Source organism: Oryctolagus cuniculus, chromosome 6 (assembly GCF_051225735.1).
Source record: "Oryctolagus cuniculus isolate XC-2025 breed Fujian yellow rabbit chromosome 6, ASM5122573v1, whole genome shotgun sequence".
Classification (NCBI taxonomy): Eukaryota; Metazoa; Chordata; class Mammalia; order Lagomorpha; family Leporidae; genus Oryctolagus; species Oryctolagus cuniculus.
The window spans coordinates 143,159,637-143,178,943 of record NC_142872.1 but is presented as its reverse complement, the minus strand read 5'-3'; the positions used below and the strand labels follow the sequence as shown (position 1 = coordinate 143,178,943).

The window sequence follows — 19,307 nt, the reverse complement described above, 5'->3', positions numbered from 1 at the left end:
TGCAATGAGAATAGACAAGAACAGATGGAGCCAAGCAATGTCATGGAGGCAAAGACCATGGGCTTACTCATTTATGGGATATGAAGAATTAGGATACTTCTCAGATTTTTGCTTAAAGTGACAAAGAATGCAGTGTGTTACTAACCATAGCATAAGAGAAACAGCAGACTTTAAGATATTGAGTATCATTTAAAATGAACTGAACATGCCTTTAGTTACATTCAAGATGTTGAGCAGATAGTTAAATATTGGTCTCAGCCCAAAGGAAAGGCTAGGGCTGGTGATAAAGATTTCAGATTGTCAATGTATTACTGATAGGGCAATAGCTGTCCACTGAATTAATGATCCTATGCATTTGTATAGCGTGTAGCAATTTCAAAGCATATTTTCCTTACAGTATCTCATCTGAAGTAGGCAGTTCAAAGCTTTTACTTCCATTATACAGATGAAAACACTGTGGACCAGATTAGTGGTGACCTATTGGAGTACAACATCACAGAAGAGCAATGTCATCTACTATGCCGTTAGGGTCTATGATCCAAGTGGCTCTGACCAGAATACAATTAGCCCTTTGAATCCACAGATGTCCCACATCTGGATTCATCCAACTGCAGATCAAAAATATTTGAAAAAAACTTTAACTGTACTGAACATGTACACTTCCTTGTATTCCCTAATATAGTATAAAAATATTTTATATACCACTGACTTTGCATCAGGTATTATAAATAACCTGGAGATGACTGAAAGAGTACAGAAGGATGTGCCTATGCAATAGGCACATATTATGTGTTGGTGGATCGTCATATCCCAGTGAGGGGATCTTAGTCAAATTCCCCCCAGATACCCAGTTTTAATGAAAAACTCATTAAAACTCATAAGGAAGAGATCATTTTCCAGAGGGAGTTTTGAATATTTGATGTGAAAATGGTATTTCAGAAGAAGCCTTTAAAAGAATAGTGGGCTTTTTAAATGCAAGAATGAAAACTATTTGTGGAGTAGAAAGGAGCATTGAAGGAAGCAGAACAGGAAACAAAAGCAATGCTACTAACAAAGTGCTAGTCTTGGAAGTATTGTGCACTCAACCATACAGAATTGCATCTCCTTTAAAAAGTGCAAAATGAACATTTTTCCAAGTACAGCCACAATGGTGGCTATTGAAATGCAACAAAATGATCCAGAAATCAAAAGATAGAAAGCAATCTCAGCAGCCGAAATAAAGCTCCAGACACAACAGTACTCTCATATCGGGCATAAATGTCAGATACCATATATTTTATATCCAAAGATGCCGTAAAATTTAATGGGAATTTTAGATGCACAAGGACTCTGGAGTTTGGATGCATGAAATAGACTTAAATTGCTAATCCTAAACATTGGTCAGCAGGGCCCCTATATCCTTGGAAAAGTAGGAATTGGGGATGAGCAGTTGTTTCTTTGGTGTGCAGTGGATTGCTATTGGTTTATTAGGATGCTCTCAGTTGGGCTTCATGTTTTTGTCTCTTTAATATAGAGACTGAAAAAATATAGTTCATATCAGCATGTCCATAAAACATGTGGGAATGAATGAGAAAAATAAAATCAAAGATAGAGGATGACAACACATAAAACATGGTGTAGGGAGGAGTAGGACATTGTGAAGGAGAATCAGGAAAAAAGGGCTTTAAGTGAGGCTCAAAAAATTGTACAGTCTTGTTCTAGGTGGTCTATTGAATGCTGTCTTTGCTTACTACATATGTGATACATGTTAAGGAATAATAGCTCTTCAAATTATAAAATGAAGTAAACATAAGCATGTTCTAATTGTCAGTGTCATTAAGAATAGTCTTTCAAAATTTGAATTTACTTTATCTGCATTTCCCAAATAGTCATGTTTTTATTTTAAAAAAGCCTTGTTTTCAACATATAATTATCTAAAAAATATTAAAGCTTTAGCATCACCAAATTTTACATTAATGGCACAACCCCCAATTTACACTTAAACAACATCCATATTGTAGAATAGAACTGAACATGAGTTAGAAAATCTAGTTTCCAAGATGATCTAGTTTCCAATTTCCATTTCCAATTGTCATGATTAATTCTATGTGTTAGCTTGACTAGGCTAAGAAATGCCCAGATAGCTGGTAAAACATCACTTCTGAGAGTGCATATGAGAATGTTTCTGGAAGACATTAGCACTGATAGACTAAGAAGACTGCCTTCACCAATGTGGGTGGGTATATCCAATCCATGGAGGACCCACCTAGAAAAAAAGATAGTTGAGATATCCAACTTCTCTTGCTCATGAATATCTAGCCACCCTGACTCTTAGGCCTTTGTGATTAGTCTAGCTACTCTCCACTGGGTTTCCTCGGTCTCCCACTGATAGAGAACTGATCATGGGACTTCACAACCCCCATAATTGTGTGAGCTCATTCCTCATAATAAGTTTTTCCTTATATCTACATATCCTCTTGGTTCCATTACTCTGGAGAACATTGGCTAATACGCTAGCTGTGGAAATGGAGTAAATCACTTTATTCTCTGAGCTCCTGTCCTAACAGATAAAACCAAGATGATGATGGCTGCTCACTTGCATAATGAACTATCAAACAAATGATAAAATGTCTTCCACCACAGTGGCAACTACAAATGTGAATGTGGTGTTAGTAATGCTAAATTGCAGAGTAGCTTAATTCCATCTAAAAGATTCACTTAAAAAAAACTTCTCAATTTCTTTTTATAATGTACTATAATAAATGCTTACCTAAAACAAATGTAAAAATACAAAAATCAGAAAATAAAAGCCTGCCATGAATCATTTCCCAGTGAACAACTCCTATTGACATTTTGAATACTTGTATTTGTTTTTACGGATATAGAATTGGATTCACTGCAGATAGTTCAAATAAAGAAATAAATGAAGAAATGATTTCAGAAGTGTGGACAGGGGAGAGTGAAGCAGAGAGAAAGGGAGAAGCAATTGCCACACCTTAGCCAAGGGCAAGGAGAGAATGTACAAGTCTAGCTACTTGGCATGAGCTGTAATCGGACAGCCATAGATCTAGTGCTGAAGTGGGAAGAAATCAATCACCAAGCCATTTCCTCCTGTAGTCTCCAATCTTATGCCAGTGCCTCCCCTCAGTCCAAACCAATTGGGAGAACACCCCTGACAGAGAATACAATCTGTAAGAACCCTCAGGGAAAAGAGCAAGGCAGAGAAGGGTGGAAATTGTCTGAGAAATGTGCAAATGACATGAATATTAACACAAGAAGTATAGTACACAGTTAATTCTGCATATTAAACTCTCAGTTAACATGACATCACTGAGCCTTTTCCCCTATTATTGAAACTTACTTATGGCATAATTATTGAGGACCTGTAGCATTTCATCAACCAGATGTATTTTGACTTATTTAGGGCATATAAATTACTTCTTTTCTCTTCCAAATATCCCCTATTAATATTTCTCATGAATTCCTAGAGTTTATTCAAATCTTTTATTCTGGTGATTCTGTTAACATTCTTGGTACATATGGGAAATTCTCCTCCAGAAGGTACACAAAAGAACCAATTTTAGTTTAATCTCAATACTAGGCATTTTTATATTTTTAATCTTACCAGTTCAATAGATGAAGAAATCTATTTTTAATTGTATTTTTTGTTAATAGTGTTATTCAGCATACTCTCATCTTCATTATCAGCTTCCCTAAAGAATTTTGTCTTTTCCTAATTCTCTTTTCATGGAAGGAATCATTTTAAACAAGATGCTGTGATGTCAACTTATGCTCTAGTTGACTTAGTATGGATATTTACTGTCACAACTTCATTTCCACCATTATGTTTTTGAATGTTCAAAGTATGCATTTAGAGTTGATGCTCTAATAAAAAGGAAAAAAGGAAGGTGTTAGTTTCTAAGAGGAAAGGTGATTAACAAAATGTAATTATATTTATAAACCAATACAGATAAACTGCTGGGGCATCCTTTGGGCCATACACCCATACTGGCATACTGGAATACTCCCACATGGCCCATACTGGCAACCCTGGGGAAGCAAAGTGCCTCAGGGTACAGGACACAGCCACTGCAGAGATACAACAGGGGAACTGTGGGTTTTCTCAGCACCATTATCTTCCAGGGCAGAAGTCTGAAGAATCCAAGGATTCTAAATTCAAATCCATCCTAACAAACTGCTGCTGATGTCGGAGATATATTTGTCAAGAGATAAAGATAAACCTCTTAAGTTCGTTAAATTGGTTAAAACTTTACAATGTTTAAACTTATGGTATGTGAGCCTCCATTGTACTCTCTGGAACCCACAAAAGTGAGAATTTCTAACCCTTGAAACTGGAGACTACTGATCCCTGAGAGCCTGTAGATACTTTCCCATCAGTTTCACTTTTGATAATATCTTCTGCATTTGAATTTTGAATTCAGTTATTGGTGATAATATTCTCTGCAACCTAGCAAATACTGACTAAGCACTTGGTGATGCTCAGTAATTACTGAAATAACTTTTCAGCTAAAAATTTCCCCCAATATTTTTAATTTTGGAACACCATGAAATGGTTTTGGAAAGCTTCATATAACTTCTAGCTATTTTGGCTTATTATACCTTCATTTCTAATTCCTTTTTAATAAGGAATTGAAGTGTAGTTGAGATTATAGTTATTTATAGTTTTCTTGTGTATTTTCTTTTAAGTAATGAGTTTTTACTGCTCTGTAATAAAATTAAAAAATAGGAGTAAAAGACAAAACCAGTCAGGGTTGGGCATTGGGCCTAGCAGTTAAGACACTGCTTGGGATGCTGCATTTTATATTGGAGTCCTTGGGTTCTAAGTTCAGCTCTGCTCCTGATTCCACCTTCCTATTAATGCACACGCCGGGAGGGTGATGGCTCAAATGGTTGGGTCCCTGCCACCACATGAGAGACCCAAATTGCATTCTTGGCTCCCAGCTTTGGCCTGACCAGCACGAATTATTGTGAACGTTTCCTATGGGAACCAGCAGGTGGGAGTGCTTCTTGCTCTCACTCTTGTTTTCTCCCTGTGTTTGTGTGTGTATGTGTGTTTGCCTCTTAAACAGTCAAGCCATACACAAAAGTATAGAAGTATTGTATGGCTAATTCCATGTATAGTAAAATGAATGGCAATTAAAGGGAAGATTCAAAAGATATCCACAAAGACTGTTGGATAAATCTTTGACATAAAGTAAAAGTTGAGAATGATGACCAGGTTTCTGTCTTACACAGCTGGTAAGTAGGTGTGTCATCACTGAGGTAGTGCAGAGGGGAGAAGAGATGAAGACGACAATTAGGCACCAAGATGCTGCTTGTGAAGGACTGATGGGGTGGTAGAGAAATACATCACAATGTGATTCTCCTGCCAATTAAAGATGTGAGCATTCTTGTTTCAGAAAAATCTCCCCCATTTGTTCACTTTTAGCATGTCTATTTGGATCTAATGCCATTTCTTCCTCTTATTTTGTCTAACATTACATTTTGCTGGGGAAGCACCCTCCTCCTACCTCAGACAGGCTCAGAGCAGTTGACTCCTAGAACCCCTGATGGAAGCACTACAGGGAGTGAAAACTGGGTTCAAGTGTCTACTCTTAATGGGGAGAAATGCAATATTCATTAAAAAGAATTCAGACTTCAATCCTTCTAATGATCCTGAAACTTCTTTCATCAATGCATAATAGAACAAAAAGATTGATTTTCATTAGGAAGGACTTTCAACATTCTTTTTACTTCTATATGAAAAATAAATCTGTTCGAAGTCTTTTAAGGTACAAGATATTTCTGATTTGCTTGGAAATAGAGGTAAGGTTTGCTACAGTTTCCTTTGCACCATAGTCAATTTAGAATAATACTCCATTATCTGGTGAAATGTAGCAGCTTAAAATTGCCTTCAATACAGAAACTCCTTAGTAAAAGTGTTTGTTTTTTAAAAAGATGCTTAGTAAGACTATAGGACACAGTGCAGCCTCTTTGTTTCTTGTGATGGGTTTAGGAAAAAACACAGAATAGGGGACCACCACCAATGACTTTACTGCTCTGTCCTTTTATAGTCCCTGAAAGTTAGAAAATATTTTATAAGTAACAAGACTGAGCAACTTTATTAGAATAAGACCTCATCCACAGGCCTCTACATTTAAAGGATGTTAAAGAAATGTGAGTCCTCTGGGTGTGTAGACTCTCCTTATGCTATTGAGATGGAGCCTTGTTCAACTTGAATACCAATCTATCTACAAACTTAGAAGGGAAGAATTGGAAGTGTCTATAGAAGTCACACGATCTGACGTGGCCAATTCAGCATTCCATTCTCCTGGCTGCAGATATTGAGCCAAGAGTGGGCGTGTGACACAAATCAACAAACTACTTGGAGACTGAAGCTGGGACATGCTCCCTAAACCCCTGCTTTTAAAAATATTTATTTGAAAGGCAGAGTTAGAGAGGCAGAGGCAGAAAGAGGTCTTCCACCTGCTAGTTCACTCCCCAAATGGCCACAATGGCCAGAGCTGGGCCAATCCGAAGCCAGGAGCTTCTTCCAGGTCTCCCATGTGGGCACAGGAGCCCAGGGATTTGGGCCATCTTCCACTGACCTCCCAAGCCATAGCAGAGAGCTGGGTCAGAAGTGGAGCAGCCAGGACTCAAACCGGCACCCAAATGGGATGCTGGCACTGCAGGCAGTGGCTTTACCTGCTATGCCACATTGCCAGCCCTACCCCGCTTCTTTTGACACATATTCTGAGCAAAGTGGATGACTGAGCGTGTGGCAGAACAAAAACAATAGTTTATTGAATGAATGAATGACGAATGAGGAAGCTGAGGCTTAGAGGGATTACAAGTCTGGTTTTTTTTAAAATCGCAAAGAGATGAAGTGATGAGAAACCTTTCAAAGAGATAAAAATCAAGAACAAACCCCCACTGGCTCAAGCGAGAAAGCTTTCTAAAGATTCCTATGACTAACACCCAGTAGAGGTGACTACAACTCAAGGCAAGACCTCAAAGGCTGCCATAAAGGCTTAGTTTCTCTTGATTTCTCAACTTTGTCTTTCCAAGTCATTGACTTCACTTTCAGTTTACACAAGAAGACCCCTAGAAGTTTAGACCAACCTATTGTCAAATTGTCAAAGTCCAAGAGAAAAATTATCTTTTCCAAAAGTTCTGGCGTAAGTTTCATTGGATCTTCCTGACACTGCTTGGGTCAGGTGACCAGTCTTTAACCAACCACACCAACCAGGTGATTGTAATATTCTGATTTGCCCAGTCTATATTGTGTACTCACCCAAGCCAGTGAGAGTGTACTCCACCCGAAATAAGGGAGTAAAAGTGCTACCAGAGTGGTTCCCCAGGGGAGAATCAGAATTCTATTACCAGGCTATGCTGGGGGTGAAAACAACAGATGTCTGCAATAGCAGCCAAGTAGCATCTAGATTACCAACACCCAGACACCAAGAAAGAAGTCACCACTTCCTGCTTTGTAATTTGTAATATGTGAGCAAGCTTTCAGGGAGAGAAGATAGCAAGTTAGCAGGCAATAAATAAGGGTGGGAGTCTCGGTGTACTGAACAAAGAGTTACAACAATAGGACAGGGAAAAAGGGGGCCCAATTTCTGGCATTCACTGCCCAGTCTGTGTTGGGCTGAGGTCTCCCCCAGCACATTACTGTTCCCATGAATCTGGGATCAAGAGTTTGAATTCCTGGGACAGAAAGAGGATGGACCTCTTCTCCCTGAGATGTAATCTTTCTGTGTTCTGTATTCGTGGGAGAATCAAAGGAAATGTCGAAGTGAATGATACAGGATATGGTGATGGGCTTCATCTGCAGAAAGCCCTCTAGTTTTCCCAGTTTTTCTGAGAATCAGCCAGCCAAGGCTTTGCCAGCCCTAACTGTTTATAATTGAGGCAATGTCTCCTACAGGATGCCTTCTAAAACCTCTACCTCTGGTGCTATTTGTAAACACAGGTTCACCTGCTAACCTCCTGCTTATGGCCTGTGTTAGATGTGTAGACAAGATTCTCTCCCTCTTTTCCTTCTTGGTTTCAAAATTCCTGGGGAAGGAACCAGTTGCCCAGCTGGCATCTTTTGTTCAACATGGACCTGTACCCAGAGAGTGGGAGCTGATGAACACAATGACTAACCCTAAAGTGACAATGTAAATTCAGAAGATGTCATTCCAAAAAAAAAAAAAAAAATGGGGTAAAGGAATTAGAGGTGTAAACACACTGAGCTTCTCCATTTCTCAGTAAATCTTGCCATTTACCATACCCTCATCTACTGAATACTAGAGGGAAACTTCAAATCGGTTTTATCCAATAAACTTGGTTTGACACAATAAACAGTCCTATCACGTGATCCAGTCTTGTCCAGATAAATTTGGCTTTACCTTGTGTATTTCCTTCCCCTCACCCATTCCTCTCCCAGTTGATGGGCTATTACTGAGACGATGAGGAAGGAGGATGCGCATAGCATCCTCGTAGCAGAGGGAGAAGGTCTCACTTTCCCTACCATAGGTTCCTGTGTCGTCCTCTGACTCCCCTGATAACTGAAATCTTTTGGCTGTCTGGAGAGTCATTCTTCTGGAATCAAATGATAAAATCTGCAGCAAGTTCTCGTACCTTGATCAGCATCTTGTGATCATCTTTATTGAACTGGGCCCTCTTTGGGAAAGGCTGGTGTTGTGGACACCCTGAAATCTCACTGTAATTTCCTGTTGATCCTGGGCAAAAGTCTCCTCAGTCATGAACTCTGGAATCGCTTCATATCCCTGTGACATTCCTCCCAGGAAGCCCACCAGCAAGCATTACCAGTTACTCTACACAACTCTCTGCAGATTAGGTGCACACGTCTCAGGACCTTCTTGCTTACTGAGACAGAGTCCCCTCTGTATAAATGCTCTGCATTAAGGGTTTTATTCTGATGTACCCATGACAAGTTGGTATGGCAAGTGCCACTCTGAAAGATGGTCTCTTCTCAGATCCTTTAACGAAAAATTTAAGGGAAAAGTTTTAAGACTGACCTTCCATCAGTTCATCTAATTCCTGGCTGTTAGACTTTTGGCCCAAAAGAAGTGAGAACAAAACTGTCTCAACTCTGCTTTGCTTCTCTTCCCTTCTTCCTTTGACTGTTATCTGAGAAGCAAGGAAGTAAAAATGTCTATAGTTCTTCTTTTCATATTGGCATTACCTCTATGCTACGCCCTTTTCCTTCTCAAGGTAGAATTTTCCATCCTGCATTCTCAGATGCATTCTCAGATTATATAATGTCAGCTGACTGCCAGGGGGAAAAAGGTGGATAAGGAATCACAAAAAAAAAGCTACAATATGCTTTCCCATCTAGAATTGTGTGCTTTCAACAAGGAATGGTTAGTGTGATTGAAGATGTCTTTTGGTTTGCATTTAAAATTGTTGCCTCCTTTGGAAGAAGTTGGACAGATTTATATTTCTTCTATAGGAACTCACATGTGAAGTCCTGGATAAAAGCAGCATGTACCACATTTATGATGTATTCCTGTGCTGTTCTCACATCCTTTTATAGATTGATGCCAAAGGGAAGCCCTTTGGCTGACCCACCCTTGATACAACTTTGCCTGGATCTTAACTTCCCTGATAAAAGGGAGATTTAGCAACTGCTAAAGAAAAAGTGAGTTCTTTCTAATGTAATTAAATGAGCTGAGGAAAGGAAGCATTTGGAAAGAAGGTGAGTACATTTCCAAAGCATTTCTGCCAAGAACAATATTTATGGATTTGTCTATTGACGGAAAGCTCCAGCTCCTGATTACATTCTGGCTTGTGTGGTCTCTAAATACTTCCCATGAACTCACATTGTTGGGTGAGCAAGGTCATTGAGCATTATATCATGAGCAGCTGTTGCCTGAAGATCTCTTGTGGTCTTACATAGAAGAGGTCTTACCCTATGCAAATACATGGGATCTGCTGTAAGTGAGGATTTCAATCAGGAAAAGATTATTTCTGCCTGAGAAGCTCTAAACTCCATTCTACACCATTACTGTAAACCCAAACCATAAGTGAAGCCCAGAAAGAGACCACAGTCATTAAGACACTTGGTCCTAGAAGTGGGGGTGGGGTACAATATGACCCAGCCACTCCTAGTGTCTAACCAGACTCTGAAAATCACATTCATCCTGCGTCATCTCCCTCAAATTTTATCATTCCAACCTCAGCCTCACAGCCACATCTGGGTGCCACTCTGAACATGTACCTCTCCCTTTCCATGTCATTCTTGCTATCATTCTGCTAACCCCATGCCCTGCAATGGGCCAAAACTGTATCTGTCCCTGAGAACACTAATCCAAGCTTAGTGATTTAATCTCAGTATGTACCTGCTTGATCCTGCCTTGGTAGCTTTGTAGAAGGTCCAGCTCTTTCTAAGGTTAGTCTCCCACCTTTTAAACTGCTATTTCTAGGGCATATCTTAATGGTTTCAAGCGATGGGGGAAAGTGAAAGCAGATGAAAGCAAGGCCAAAAAATGGTCTGATCCTGAGCTCAGTAACATAATGACCACCATAGTAATATAAAATTAGAGGCATTGTCACTAGAAGTTATAACAGTTTTGCCTTGGGAATATGTATAACAAGAACAGATTTCATCTAATGCATCCCTTCATTTAATGAAATGCCTGTAAATTCAAACTGTTGAATGTTAATCATGCATGTTGGATATTCAGATTGCCATCAACGTGACTACAGCATTAAAGAATTTTACATTTTTATTTTGCTGCATCACAGTTACAAAAAATATGGTCTTGAAACTCCGCAGTGGAGTAAGACTCCCTACCTTCATAGTAGGACCAGCAACTCTGATGTAGACAGAGCAAACCATTCTGCAGATTCCTCCCCATAGCCTGTGCCCAACATCTCCCCTGTGGTAGTCAACTGTTCTTTCTGGTCCACTACCAGTCTTTGCCCTTCATTAGGCCCTTCATTGCCTCTTAGTGGTCCCTGCTAGGCTGGCACCCAGGAACTCCATTAGTAAAATGCCATTTTCTGATACTGCTTTCCAGATAGCAAACAAAGCTGGTAACTGAAAACACACCCAGAGTTCTGCCAAGCTCTTCATGCCCCAGTGCAGGCCACAGCTTGGACAACCCAGACCTTGGCTTATAATTAAGAAAGGACTATGTTGGTGATTAAAGCCTAGAGGAAGGTCATTATTCAAGCAGTTTTTAGAAAAAATCTTAGTGTTATTTAAATATGGAAACTTTTTTCCTTTTTCCAAATGAAAAATGTCTGGGTTATATTATGAACTATATTGCTCTTTCTGAAATGATCTATTTTAAATATATTCGTGTTTATAGGACTCATTTTCAGGGTAAAGACAAAGGAAAAACTTGTTTTGTGAATTTTCTCTAAAGCACTAATTTATAATAAAGCTATGAGAAAGTTTATCTGGATGGATTTGGGTTTTTGGTAATAAATACATTTATTATTTGATAAAAATATGCCAGATCAAGAGATCACTTTTACTGTGGTTCACAATCTGCTGGGAAGATGACAGCACACAGAATTGTCCCAGGGCATCTTAAGCAGATACAGCACTTGAAGTTGTCTCCATAGCAACAGGAGGTGGCTACAAAATTATAACAGTACAATATGTACTACTGTTAATCCTGTACAAATAACATGTACAGTAAATGTTAGCTTTGCAATAGATTTCTGTATATAGGAATAAATGGAAAAAGACTTGGCTCCAAATGTTATACATATTCATGACATACACTTAGTTTTATCAACATTTCAGACCCGTGTTCAAGAATTAGCTGCAGTTATATGTGGCAGTTATATGGGCACCTGCTTGCCCATCACAGGTGCAAAACTTGCAAAATATTCTGGGGGAACAGAGAAAGTCCAAGTGTTGAACTAGAAGGGTTTAGGAAACAAATGTAAAAATAGTCAATCCTGATTGACATTGAAAAAGTTTCATAAAATTCCAAGATCGTTCAAAACGTCCTGGATAGCTAGATTCTTGATCTCTTCCAGCAGAGTGTAGAGGCACTCTCCCTTTGTCTGCCGAAACTTCCTGTATTCAGGGATATTTTCTTTGCTGTCTTCGGCACACTGAGTGTTTTCCTCCACTAACTCTCTCGTGGGTGATGGGGAGCTTTTGGGAGTATGCCTTGTCTCTGGGGCCACGTATGCTTTCTTGCTTATTATGTCTACTCGTATGTTATTAAGATGATGCTGTAGAACTTGTACAGATATTTTCATTGTAACATGCTCGAACATCCGGAAAGTGACGCCTTGCCCGCTGGATGTGACAGTCTGTCGTCTTGTATGATCTCCAAAGTGCTCCTGGGACCCAGCCAATTTTTTCATCATTGGGCCCAAAATGGAGCTCACAGCCATCTTTGGTTTTCAAACTTGCGGTCCTTTTATCCCATACCTTGGGATGTAGAGCTGTACACGGGTGTCCCCGAAGGCGTAGATACCGTCGGCAACGCAGCGCTCATCTCGGTCCACATCTTTGTCTCTGAAGAAATGGCACTGGAAGAGTTCCATTGCCTGCCTTTGGCACAGTTTCGCAGCCCTGTGTCGGTCATTGATATGATCACATAACTCTTCGAGACTTCAATCACTTAAAAACTTCAGCTCAGTTTGTTTTGTCTTTTGCAATAGCTGCAATCAATCGATGCACTATAATATCAGCATATCGTCTTATTGGTGAGGTGAAGTGAGCATATTTGTCTAGGCCAAGTCCGTAACGGGTGGAACTCGCGCTCCCTGCAGGAGCCTGTGGAGAAGTGTAGTGCACTGGACATGGCCAGCGTAGCCATGTTCCGCAGCAGCTTGTTGACCATCGGGTTGGAAACGTCCTACACATTATCGAGTGAAAGCGCCAGGGATCTGTTGGAACTTGTATCAATGTAGAACCCTCCGGCCTTGGCGCTCTGCTTGAGCTCCGAGAAGAGGTTCTGGCGTGGAGGCGGGTGCCGGCGCAGCAGGGCCTGCCTGGGGAAGCTTTCGTAGATTTTCCTGGCCACCCAGTGGGTGGCGTGTATCATACACTCTACCACCATCCGATGGATTCTCCATTGCTGCCGGGGGACGAGGTCGAGAATGTTCTCTTCATCTAACGGCACACTGATTTCAACGCCGTCCAGATCTAAGGCACCAGCGAGACCTCACTGCGCCCGGAAGTGGCTGGCTATGTCCGCCAACTTTTCAATCGCCCATGTTAGTTCCTGCAGCCTGTCTTTCTCCTTTTCATCCATATCCTGGAATTCTGTGATGTCATCCGTGATGCTCAAGTTTCCATCTAGGAGCTCCTGAGCCTCTTCGTAGGAGATGGATAATTGACCTTCCATACCACACGTTCTTAATTTCGTAGGTGGTCATATCCAGTTCCCAAATGACGCTCGCAGCATATCTGTCAACACCACGCAGCAAAGAGCACAAACTGGAGCTAAGGACGGAGGGCAGCATGTCCTAGCGCTGGTTGGGCAGGTAGTACGTGGTGGCCCTAGCCCTAGCTTCGTTATCCAGGGAAGATTTCGGCTTCACAAAGTACGTTACATCTGCTATATGAACGCCCAGCTCCAGGTTGCCCCTACTCAGAGTGCGCACGGACAGCGTGTCGTCCACGTCTTCACACCCTTTCCTGTCAATTGTAAACACAAGATGGTTTCCCTTAGATCTCTCCGGTCTTGTTCCTCTTCGGGGTCCACGCTCCAAGGCTTCTCTGGGGTGTTCACCAGCAGCTCACCCATCTGGGCTTCCGAGAAGGGCCTCTCGGAAATGTCATGTTCTATGAGAGACTTCACTTCCCCTTCCAGGTCTCCACTTGTTCCCAGTGTTCCTACGAAGTGTCCATCTGGATACCTCGAATCCATCCGTGTCCTAGGAATCAATGTGTATAATGGCTTTGCAAAACTGATACTTTTCAGCTTGTTTCCTGTGGATTTGAATTCTGGGGATCCTATAATCCCATGGCACAGCCAGGTATTTTTCTGCTGCAGTATTGTAGCCTCTCTTGGTGGGAACGTTACTACATAATCCCGCTTATGCTTCTGAGTAATGCCCACCACATGTCCTGTGGGCATATATTCATCGTAGGCCAATCCTTTTCCAGAGAGATTCAGGGAGCATTTTCACTGCTACGTGATCTCCGTGGAGTGTGCAGTCCGGGGCTTCATCCTGTGGATTAAGATATAATCTTCTTCACTCTGGTCGGCGTCCTGCATGCGGACAAATGCTTTCATTTTTGTTGCCTATTAACACACAATATTACCTCCACGTAGCGGCCAGATTTTAGTCCAGCCTCTAAAATGTCTGGGGGGAGATATTTGTTGTAATTCCTGAGTCTTCCAAGGCCTCCAGTTCTTCATATAGGGCTTCATCAATGAAATCACATAAGTTGTGGGCAGCCTCCAGATCCGGCCAGAACTTATTCCGATACTCTTGAATGTCATCACAGATACTCCTTCGCTCTTCACTTTATATCTCTTAATGGAATCTTTATCTGCCACTATGACAATGGGTATCTTCTCCCCGCAGTGCTGACAATACCATAAAGCCCCAGCGTGGATAATCCTTTTCTCCGAATCTATCTTCAACGTTTGCTTTTCCTGAGCCTGGTAGCATGAAACATGGTATTCATTTGCAGAGTATGCATTCATGGCTCAGGTCCTTGAGGCTCCGCAGCTTGTTATAGTACCTCCACCCTCTTTTTGAATGCATCAGTCACTGTTTGCAACCAAATTACTCCCTTCAATTCCGGCATTTCCAAGATTTCAAAGTAAATTGAAAACTGAACTGTCTGGGACCATGTAATGGGTCACCTCTGCAGGTAAGAGTTTGCCCACGTTGCGGCAGTACTCGGGCTGGGAACACAGCTCGCTGTTACAAGGCACGCAGGGCTGGGTAATGTTCTCTCACGACCCGCAGCGGCCAGCGGTAGAAGGCATTCACCGTGATCACTCGCTCTGTTTTCTCCAGCATGTTTTCCTCTCCAGCTCTCCAGTAATCCGAGCTGGGCGAGCAGGCCAAGTCGAGGCCAAGGTTTGAGGCCCACCCCTCGGCCAGGGCGCCGGACACCGAACCTGCCGTATTGGCCGCCTCTTCAGAGTTGATGAGAGGAGGCCATCCACCAGCATCTGTGTCGCTCTTCTTGCTGCTGCTGTGGGATCTTCGAGCTCTGGAAAGAAGGTTGTCCAAAAGTGATCTGGATAGATTTGCACGCATCTTAGGCATAGACTGCTGTCAAGTGCACAAGCACAGGGACTGTGTGTGTTTGTGCATTTTCATCCATCAGAACCCTGCAAATGGATGATGACTAGTTTGGTGGCTTAAAGTTTACTGAACAAGAGTCACAGTGTAAACCATGGACAAAAAGAGTTCAATCATGGAAAGCATGATTTGGTTTAATTGACCAGAAAGCTTATCAATTTCTGCTGCTCCCTCTATTGATTAATAACAAAACAGCACTACCTCTGTCTGAGCAAAGAGACAGGCTTGCTGAGTAAGCCATAGTAAGCTACAATACCCAAGCAGCCTTCTAATCCTTTACAAATGCAAAAGCCCCTAATTATTGCCCCAAAACAGGAAAAGAACAGAAGGCCAGCATAGAGAAAGAAATATGAGCAAGAAAGTTCATTGAAATATTTTGTTCCCAAATACATTTTGAATTAAAAGAACAAAAATAAAGTGAGAAGCAGAGTTATCTGGGGAGAACAAAAGCTGCTATAAAATACCTGGTTTGATAGAAGCAATGTTTTCCTTCAGAAAATAGTCTTCCCCCCATTTTTGGCAGCTGGAAAACACATGTGATAAAGACATAACTGAGTCATTAGGGAATTTGTCTAATCAGATTTAGGAAAAGCTTACTTGTCTTGGGGGGGGGGTGGAAGGGAGAAGTTTTATAGAGCACATTGGGAGAACATTATTTACTTTCCTCTGGAATGTTGATAAGCTACCAGGTAATGAAAGTTCTATTGCAATATTTATTACAAATTGGCCTATCAACATCTCTATTTTGGCTGTGAGTCCCTTCACTGATCAATCCACTAGCACTGAGGTTCCTCACAGCCTCTTCTGCATGGTCCTCTCCTCCATTATTTCACTCAACACTAACCTCACTCTCTTGTCCCTTCTCTTGCTCATGACGTTTATTTAGATGAATTTTTAAATCTCTCTGGCTTTCCAGCTTGCTCCCACGATTTCTCCCTTTCTTGCAGTTGGCATCTAAGTTTGGTACCTATCCTTGTTCTGTGTCAGAGCGGAGCTACCTCCCTTTCCTATATCCTACCAGGATCTCCTTCTGCTATTGTGACCATTCAGTCTGCACGTCTAGCTGACACTTTCAACTCGCCATGTCCACTACCAAATTCCCATCTCTTCCTCAAACCTCCTGCCTCCATTAATGGCATTTCAAACTCAAAACTTTCTTCAACTCCCACCTTCGTTGCATCTGATGATTCTTGTATCTATTCCCTCCTCCTCATCACTTCTGCCCCCACAGTAAATCAGAATCTCATTACTCTTTGCCTAGCCTAAAGGGAAAACTACCCAGTCGGTCATTGATCTTTCTGCCTTCACTTACTCCAATCCATCCTACTTACGGCTGCCAGATTAATCATCCTGAAACATAGCTCCAATCTTCTTGTCCACCCCCATGTATAAAACTTGAAAGCACCACATGGTCTTTGGAGTTGAGCACAAGCCCTTAATCCTGCCCATCAAGTATTACAAATGAATGACAACCATAAAATAAGATTTATCCATTGCGACTATCATCCAACTAAACCAATGTTATTGGAAAGAAATCAAGAAAGGTCCAGGGGTGGGCATTTGGGATAGCAATTAAGTTGTGCTTGGGATTTCTGCATCCCAAATTCAGAGTGCCTAGATTCCAGTCCAAGCTTAACTTCCAATCCAGTTTCCTACTATGCATCCTGGGAGGCAGCAGATGACTCAAGTACTTGAGTCCCTGCCACCCACATGGGAGACCTGGATTGAGCTCTGGACTTCTGGTTTCAGCCTAGCCCAACCCCAGCTGTTGTGGGCATTTGGCAAGTGAACCAGCAGCTGAAGTATCTGTCTAAATTTCAAAATTAAAAGTCCAAGAATTGGGTATTTGCCTGGGAATGCACGCCTGCATATTATTCATAGCTAAGGATGAGGGAAAGTCAGGCTGAAAGGCAAAGAGGGCTCTCTAAGACAAGACCTGCCAATCCGATAGTTCTGTGCAAAGCTCCTTGCCCTATAAATAGTACTCAGTTATAAGGAATTCATGCTAAGCAACTTATTTTTCACTGCATTTTAAGCTAGAATTTTATATTTGGAGAAATCTCAGGCAAAGTACAGATGTTTACTTTTGCCTTTCTAAATCAGTGTAGCTTATTCTCCATTTCTGTTAATATATACTCTGTTACAAATATATTCCTCAGACTAGGATTCCTCTATATGAGTATTTTTGGTGGAAAGGAAAAAACAGCTTTCACTGAAACCATACTGATAGCAGCAGCGTTTTTCTCTTTGGTCTTTCAACTACCAATGAACTCATCCAGCCAATGAAATGTCTGTAATTCCAACTATTTGACAGTAAGTTACTTGCTTTTGAGTATTCAAGCTACCAAAACACGACTCCACTATAATAACAATGACAGTAACAATAATTTCCATTGTTAATTTATTAGCAATAATTATTTTTAGTTGTAATGTTCTTCAGAATGTAAATATCTGACAGACTTCAGAGACTCATTACAGCCATTTTTTAAGTTGGGTAAAAGTGGTATAATCGAGGTGTGAGCAAACTTTCTACAAAGGGCTAAATAATAAATATTTTAGACTTTGTGGGTTATACAGTTTTTGTTCCAAGCACTCTGATTTTGTAACACAATCACCCACAGACAATATATAAAGGAATGGGTGGGTCTAAGTTCCAATAAAATGATATTTATGTTCATTGAAATTAAAATTCCATGTAATTTTAACATGTTACCAGGTATCATTCTTCTATTTTTCCTACTCAAGAATAAGAAGAAAAATCTACTTTACAGGCCATAAAAATGGGTTGTAGGGGTGAGCATTTAGACAGGTAGTTAGGATGCCTGCATTCCACATAAGAGCATGTAGATTTAATTCCCAGCTTTAGCTCCTAACTCCAGCTCCCTGCTAATGCAGACCCTGAGAGATGATGGTACTAGGAGGTGGGAGATGATTTGGGGAAACGATTAGATCTGTTCTCACAAATGAGATCAGTTGACATTGGCCTTTTTGATATGATACCAAAAGCAAAGATACCTCGAAAGAAAATAAGTGGGACTATAATAAATAATAAAGCTTCTGTACAAGAATATATAAGACCTAAGAACCACAAAATTATAACTTCTCCAGAGGGTGCATAGGAGGACTGTGACCCCCCTCGTCCTCCAAAACCGGAAGCGGAAAGTAGAGTGGCTTTGTGTTAGCAAGGAGGCCCTCCTTGACCAAAGTTCCAACAAGCCTCATCCTTGCCTCATGCTTTGTCTACTGAGCTCAGTTTTACTAAAAGAATTGGAGGGGAGAAGAGGGAGGGCAGGGAGGGAAGGGAGGAAGGGAGAGAAGGAAGGAGTGAGGGGGGAGGGAGGGAAGAATGAGAAAGGGAAGGAAATGTACTTGAGCTGCTCCTGGTACGTACTCAGCCTCTTAGGATCCAGATGTTGCCTTTTAAGGAGGGTGAGCATAAACCTTATGCCCTAAAATAGTGACCAGGAATGGTAAAGGCAGCCACAGCAGAGTCCTGACTTGTCAAGAATCCTTTCCTACTCCAAGCTACCACTGTGCTAATCTAAAGTGAGCACTGATGGATGTAGCAGCCAGAATGCCCACTGGTTATCAGCATGCTTGTTAACAATGGTGTCCAGAGGAGGAGATTGGAAGAGCTGTAATTCTAGAAATGCTCTGAACCTGAGAGGCTACTGAAGACACTATTAATCATATTGTCCGTGGTCAGATGCCTCACTGTAATGTAAAAGCATGCTTCATTAGTATGAGAGTACTGGTATCCTTTTCTAAAGACTTAACAGAAACAGAGCAATCTAAAGATAATGCTCGCTTATGTGCAGGACATATGGACTTCCCACACATGGAGAATTTGTTTCTTGAAACATGTGTTGCTTGATTCCCAGGTTGCTACCATTTGGGAGCATGGAGGTACGCTAAAAGTCAGAACTAGTCAGACTACCAAGAAGGGCATATGAATTAGCAAAGTCTCCAGATCCATCTTCATTTGATTCTGTCTGAATGTCAGTCTTTTTATTCACTCAAACTAAGAAAGGTGGAGCTGTTGCAAGGACTCATCTTATCCACACCTTTTACTT

The 19,307-nt window shown here is 41.2% G+C and overlaps 1 pseudogene; it reads right to left on the bottom strand.

The window, feature by feature from the left end:
• Positions 1 to 11,928: 11,928 nt before the first annotated feature.
• LOC100347391 (DIS3-like exonuclease 1) lies at positions 11,929 to 15,189 on the bottom strand (annotated as a pseudogene).
• Between the last annotated feature and the right edge of the window lie 4,118 nt (positions 15,190 to 19,307).